Below are 7,862 nucleotides of genomic sequence, written 5' to 3' on the forward strand. Positions count from 1 at the left end.
TTCCAAATAATTATAATGAACATTGTCATATAAAATATTAGGATTATAATTTTCTACATGTTGTAAACAGACTAATGATACAATGATAATGTCATTTTAGTAGATGTAGAGTAATCGTGCTATATATATATATATGTATATAAGTCTTAGTACCATAGTACTTGTAGTTCTCTTTTGTATTATGTTTATTGGTTTATATCAACAGAGTTCACAAATTTTCTAAAAAGTATCATTTAGGTCCCCGGATTTTATTTTGTATCACTTAGGTCCCCAAACTTACTAAATGTGAATCACGTAGGTCATTTTAGTTAGAAAATAGTTTGCAGAATGTGCAACAAAAATCGATTTATGACCTAGTTAATTACAAAAAAAAAATGTATTATAAATTACTTTTCGCTAGGCCATAAATCATTTTATGTTATGCATTTTGTAAACAATTTTCCAACTAAAATGATCAATGTGATACACATTTAGTAAGTTTAGGGACTTAAGTGATACAAAATAAAGTTTGGAAACCTAAGTTTGGTGACAAAATTGGGGAATGTTAAGACTTAATATTTATTGTGCTGATTTACTAAATGGTCTTACTGTTTATTTCTTAGCTTTAGACCCCTGTAACAGACTCTGACGAGTCTTTAGGAATTAGTTAGAGTAATTCCTTAATTTATGTAATGATGGGATAGTGAGACAGTGGTTATGTACTACGTGTCTAGAATATTCCTATGTATTTCATTCAGAATAATGCAGTATAAATATATGAAGCCAACACCTGTTTTATGTGCTGAGAAACATTCAAAATACTTTGTTTTGTTACTTGGTATCAGAGCCTTTCCTATAGATGATAGTCTCAAAGTCGACAGAAGTTACACAAACTTCTGACAACAGCAGCTCAGTCGAACAACAATAGACAACAACAACAACATCTCTCAAGGAACGGTGATAATGACTGCACTAAATCCACAAGTTGGAAGCACTTTGTCTCAGCTGTTTGCACTCAAGCTTGACCGAACCAACTTCACTCTATGGAAGACGATGGTCTCGGCAATCATTCGTGGACATCGTCTTGATGGGTATCTTCTTGACACGTTGGCGAAACCCGACGAGATTCTGGAGCCTACCGAAAGATCTGCCGAAGGTGAAAAGAAAATGAATCCAGCTTTTGAACAATGGACAGTCAGTGACCAGCTCTTACTCGGCTGGCTATATGGATCTATGATGATGGAAGTCGCTACTGACGTAATGGGATATGAGTCATCAGCAACTTTATGAAGATCCCTTGAAGTGCTTTTCGGAGCCTATTCGAAGTCCAAAATGGACGAATACAGAACTTAGATCCAGCAACCAGAAAATGAGGCATGTCGATGACGGAGTATCTTTGACAGAAGCGGCAATGGGCTGATATTTTGGCTCTTGCAGGTGACCCATACCCCGAAAAACACCTAGTAGCTAATGTTTTGTGTGGTTTAGATATGGATTATTTACCTATTATTGTGCAAGTGGATGCTCAGCCTACTACAACTTGGTAGGAATTGCAGGACATCTTATTAAGTTTTGATAGTAAAATGGAATGTTTATGCGCTCTGTCTGGATCCCCTAAGATCCCTAACCCAAGTAATCCAGTAGCAAATTTTTCTGCAAAGCCCTCAAGCAACAAGGATCGTTACACTAATCCTGGCTCAGGTTCCCATGGTCGAGGTCGAGGAAGCACACCACCCATGTAACGCCCTACTTCCTTAGAGCCGTTACTAAGTGAGTTTTAAAACGTGCTTTTAACTCGCTAATCGAGGTTTTAGGTCAAACAGTGTAATAAAGCCGTAAACAAAGGAAAAACATCAGAGATAGTAATCTTTCATAGTAAATCATAAAAGTCTGACACCTGGGATCCCAAAATACAGTTTAGAAATATTTACAACATAAAAACTGTACTAAGTTGGCTAAACGGCAAAATTCAAGTTCATTTACAAGCATCTCCCAAAAATCCTCTGGCTGTGGTAGCCAGGCTGGCCAAACATGTACACGCCACCTCACGCCTCATGTACTCATAGTTGGTTGATCTTCTCTTTACCCTTACCTGCACCACAGAGCATCTGTGAGCCGAAGCCCAGCAAGAAAACCCACAAACAAATGATATATGCAACACATAAGCAAAGCATATAAACAGGCCACCAATGGCTAAACACATACGGCCTAGCCGTCCCAGGCGTTTACCAAGCCCTGGGTTCGTGGACCACGCTGTGAGGATATCCCAAGTATCCTTCTAGGGACTCGCCCTGGCAACTTGCACTCCACGCGCTCAACGCTGCTCTCGGCCCCATGCCATTCTCGGCCTTGCACTCAACGTGCCCAATGTCGTTCCCAACCCTTCGCCGTTCTCGGTCTACATCGTTCCCGGCTCTAGCCGACCATTCATATCATAATACACATAGCATAGCAAGCAAGTATTGAATTCTAGCATATTCAGTTAAAGGGCTACACCCTGCAGTTCTAACATATTGGGCTCAGCCCTGCGCACAAGATCTATGGGAACAAGGGTTTTCTTACCTGAGTTTCGAGCTTTCTGAGCACCGATGCCTCGAGCACAGTCCTCTAACGTGAGCCTCGCCGAAACCCTAGTCACAACACATTAACAATGTCCATCCATCAAATTTCTAATCCAATAAATAACTTTGAGCCATAGCCCTAACCTCCGGGTCCTTGAATTCTATCAATATGGGTGATAAAATCCATCCCGAGCCTTACCCTTTAAGTTCCTAAGCATAAATACCCTTTAAAACTCAGGTTGGCGCTAAGGGCCGCGACCCCACACACAAGAGTCGCGGCTAGCCTCGAAACAGAGGCTAGCACCTCACTGACCTCTACACGGGCCGCGGCGCGCCCACCAGGTGTCGCGGCGCACATGAACCTCTCGGCCTCCCATGGTCGCGCGCGCACGCGGGCCGCGGTGCTCTACACCGAACCCAGATTTTACACCATTTTTCTAAACCTTTCCCCAAGAAAATTCATCCTAAAACTTGACTAGCATTCCCAGATATCCAGTACAGTTATTCCAGCTCAGAAACAACATCAAGACCCCATTAAAATATGCTCCAAAACTCAGCTAGAACACCCAAAGGTAAATCAAGCTTAGCCAACATGAAATCCCCTATAACCAGCAGAAACTTAAGACTAAACCTTAGTAATTAAAGCTTACCTTGCAGAGCTTAGTCCCTGAGTTTGATCCTCAATCCCCAAGCTTCAAGTTCCTAGAGTATCCCAGCTGAAATCCCTTTAATTCCCAACCAATTCCTTTGAGTTCCCTTTGAGTTTTGCCTTAGAGAGTGAAAGAGAGAGGGAGGCAAGAGCTATCTTCAGTTGAAAGGAAATATGTGTCGGTTTCCTCAAGTTTCTAAACAATTCTCCCTTTCTGTTTTATTTGACTTAAGTCTAAAGGGTTACCGCAAGACTCGGGGTACCAAAACGTCCCCGAGGGCAAAATGGTAAATTTCCCAAATATTCCCGCCTAAACATTCTATCCTCAAATATATCTCCAAATATTTATTTTCATGTCCCGATAACCCCATAACTCATCTAATACCCAAATTACCCCTCGACTCGCCCCGAGTCCGAATCTCAACCCCGTTGTGACTCTCTGGCTAACCGCTCCCCAGGACTGTCTCGGATCGTGTTATACAGACATATCACATAAATACAACATTTATCTCATTTATCACACTTATGCCCCTAATATCCAGACGGTGCACATTTAACTCAATTAAACATGCATCATAATCATATATACACATAAATCCATAAACATATTAAACCACTTATTGCCCTCCAGGCACACTAATCAAGGCCCTAAGCCTAATTAGCAAATTCTGGTCGTTACAACCCAGTCGAGGCTATGGTGGCCAATCTCGCGGAAGAGGATCTCGATATGATTCAAGGCCTACTTGTAAGGTATCTTGAAAGTTTGGTCACTCTGCTACCTATTGTAACAATAGGTTTGATGAAACATTTATAGGCTCTCCCCCATCTGGTGTAAATACTGGTCAAAAAGGTTCTAACGGAGAAACCGCTTTCATTGCAACTCCTGAAATGGTGACTCATGATGCTTAGTATGCAGACTCAGGGGCCAGTCATCATATCACATCTAATGCTAATCAATTAACTCAGAAGCAGGATTATATGGGTAAGGAACAATTGGTCATTGGAAATGGAGGTAAAATTCCCATAGTGACCACTGGTAATGGTCATTTGTCCTCTCTGAAACTTCAAAATTTGTTACATGTGCCTAGTATTACTAGAAATTTGGTCAGTATTTCAAAGCTAACTATGGACAATAATTTGGTGGTTGAATTTTTCTCTAACTGTTGTTTTGTGAAGGATCTAACAACCAGGAGGGTAGTCCTTCAAGGGAAGCTTGAAGATGGACTATATTGATTTGAAGATGCAACCAGCATCAATCAACATTCAATTCCTACCAATCCAGCATGTCTTTCTAGTGTAGTGTTAAATTCTAGTTCAAGTCAGCATGTAGCTCATGAATCTTTAAATTCCATGAAGGATAAGTGGCATAGGTGACTAGGCCATCCATCCACTTGTGTTTTAAACAATCTGTTAAAGCTTATAAATGAAAATCCAGTTTCTGTTTTGAATACAAACTTTTGTGAAGCTTGTCAATTTGGAAAATATCATTCTTTACCTTTTACTCTCAATAACAGTAGAGCATCTTATCCATTAGAGTTGGTTCACACCCACTTATAGGGACCTTCCCCAGTCATGTCAAATGCTTTTCGGTTTTATATTCACTTTGTTGAAGATTATAGCAGGTTTACATGGCTTTATCCTCTAAGAACCAAAGCCGAGGCACTTAGTGCTTTCATTCAATTTAAAACGCTTGTAGAGAACCAATTTGAAAGGAAAATTAAAACTCTTCATACAGACTTGGGTGGAGAATTCCAAGTTTTTTCTCGCTACATGGTTGACAATGGAATTGTTTTTAGACACTCATGTCCTTATACCTCAGCTCAAAATGGTAGAGCTGAGAGGAAGCATAGGCATAGGCTATCTCAAGAATTGCAGTTACTCGAGCTACTGCGAACACATAAATATGAAATGGAAGTAGATTTATGCATTTGCAGTAGCTGGGCCTCACTTTACTTGCTCGGGCTTCTCTGCCCTTTAAATTTGGGATTGATGCTTTTCAGACTGCTACTTATATTATTAACCGATTACCAGCTCCTATACTTCACAAGCAGTCACCCTTTGAAGTGTTATATTCTAAAAAGCCTGATTATCATTTTCTTAAGGTTTTCGGTGTAGCATGTTATCCATGTTTAAGACAATATCAGACACATAAATTTCAATATCACTAAACTAGATGTGTCAATCTGGGTTATAGTCCTGATCACAAGGGCTACAAGTGTTTAAGCTCTACTGGTCGTATTTACATCTCACAAAATGTCATTTTTAATGAAGTTGATTTTCCATTCAAAATTGGTTTTCTTAATACCCATCAAAATGAGAAGGCAATCATTGTAAATGTTCTCTCATGGTTCATGTATATTACTCAACCTTCAAATTCATGGCCTACTTGTGACACTCCTTGTTGTGAAAAACAATATTCTATTTAAATACGCAAGTGCACGTAATCACACAAGTAATATAATGATAAGTAGATCGTCTCCATAGGGATTGTAAAATAGAAAAATAAGCAAAACAATTACTAGACAGCTTAAAAGTACTAAAAATCAAATGGGTTGTTTATAGGCTAAACAAAATATTAAAGAGATGGAAATACTTAAATTAAAACTGATCAAAACAAGAAAATTGAAAGAAATATATGGATTGCAAAATGGACTTGAATTATTGATTCCCCCTATGTTAGTTATCCTGAACAGATTGCGGCAGCAATATTTTAAAAAAACTCCCAGGTTAACAAGAATTCATTAAACATTCATAAAACTTTCCTGAATTTCATGATATTAATTCTCTTACCTAATTAAACATATTTCTATGCCTAATCAGATTTAAGAATGCAGATTCAAGGTTCAATTCTCAAGAGTTACACAAGGCAAATAACACATCCCTATGTTACTTACTAACATAATCTAACCCAGATTATGACTTGTGTCATCGAAGTTCTTCCCATTACATTTAATCCTTCCAGCATTAAACATAATTAAATACCTTGCCATTGTTGGCCAAACAACAACAAGAAATTAATAATAAACACACTTGAATGAACAAGAGAGATTTTACTAAATAAAGTGCAAGAAATTACTACACTATAACACAGGGTTCATCAACAATTCAAGCCACATAAAAATTAGTTCATGGTTGAGTTAATAAACATTAATCCACATTCAATACAGCCCATAAATATTTAGATCAGAAATCAACTTAGAAAATATCAAAATGAAGGTTAGAAATAGAAGAAAGAACAAATCCAAATGATGCTTGAGCTTCTCTTTTTCGTCCTCCTTCTTTCTTGTTGTTTTTCTTTTCCAAAATTGGTTGTTGTTCTTCAAAATGCGGCTGGTCCTCTCTAAGTGTATTCTAGGTTTCCCAATTTGGCCATGTAAGTACAATTTTGCCCTTCCTCTTTGTATAAACCGTGGATATCCTCTTTTCTTTTGACATTTACTCCCAATTTTTGACTGATGCTTTCTATACTTGCTAGCTCAGGCACTATTCCAGCTCACCATTGACTTTCCAAGTGCTCCTAGGTGTCCAAAAGTTGCCTGATCAAAATGCTTCAGCAAAGCAGATTTTGCTGCTACAAACTTGCTAATTCAGCCATCAAAATTCAACTTAGATAGTTTCAAATGTTAGTTCATTCTTTGTACAAATATCTATCCATGAAACTACTATCATCCACCCATTAGCTATTAAAAACTACAAAAAAAAAAAAAACTAAACTTAAATAAGATCATAAAAACAACAAAGATAGCTACAAAAGCTAAAAATAAACTAACATCACCCACAATTTTTCACAATTAAAAGTTCAAAAGCACATGAAATAACTCTTTATTCAAGAGTTACCACACCTCCTGCTGCATCTATACAAGATAAACAACTGATCAATAGTGAAAAATACACATTTATTGATTTTAATAGTTAAAATAAATTAAGTTTTAATTAATATTTTCATGGAATTAATATGATTTATTTTATAAATGAAAATATTTGATTAGGACTTAATTTATTGTTATTTTGTAGAAATTAAATTTGTATTTTGGCACTTTGAAATGAAGAGAATAGAAAACAATTAAATCTGAAAAAGAGAATAGAAAAATAGCATTTTTCTTGAAACAAAAGGGCCTAGCCGAAGGAAAAGCCCAACCCAGCCGCCTGGAGACCCACCTGCCCAGCGCCACGCATCCTAGCCTCAGCTCCCTGACCCGGTTGGCGACCCGCGTGACCCGCTTCTCTCCAGCCTTCTCTTCCCCCAGCCAGCACCCACGTGGCGCCTCCCTATTGGCTGTCGATTGGGTCAAAAGCCACCTCTGCCACCAGCCACCTTCAGCCCATGTTTTGTGGGTATTGGGCCTTGCACATTCCTATTTTGAGCTCCAAAGCTCATTTTTTTGGTGTTTTAGAAAAAGAGAAAATTGACCATTCACCAAAATAGCTAGGTTAATATTAATAATAAGATTTAATTTTTTTCAAAATCATATTTTATTATTAATATTTCAGATTTATTGTGTAACCCTCATTTGTTGTTTAATTTATTTTTAGTCATTTTCTCTCTCTATTAATATGAACTCTTTCTTTCACATGGATGTGTAATTTTGAGAGTAAAGAAACTATAGCAAAATTTCTACTCACTTTCTTCTCATATTTTCTTCTTAGAATTTTGTGAGAATCATGAGCATAAT

The sequence above is a fragment of the Humulus lupulus genome, chromosome 7 (assembly GCF_963169125.1).
Source record: "Humulus lupulus chromosome 7, drHumLupu1.1, whole genome shotgun sequence".
Classification (NCBI taxonomy): Eukaryota; Viridiplantae; Streptophyta; class Magnoliopsida; order Rosales; family Cannabaceae; genus Humulus; species Humulus lupulus.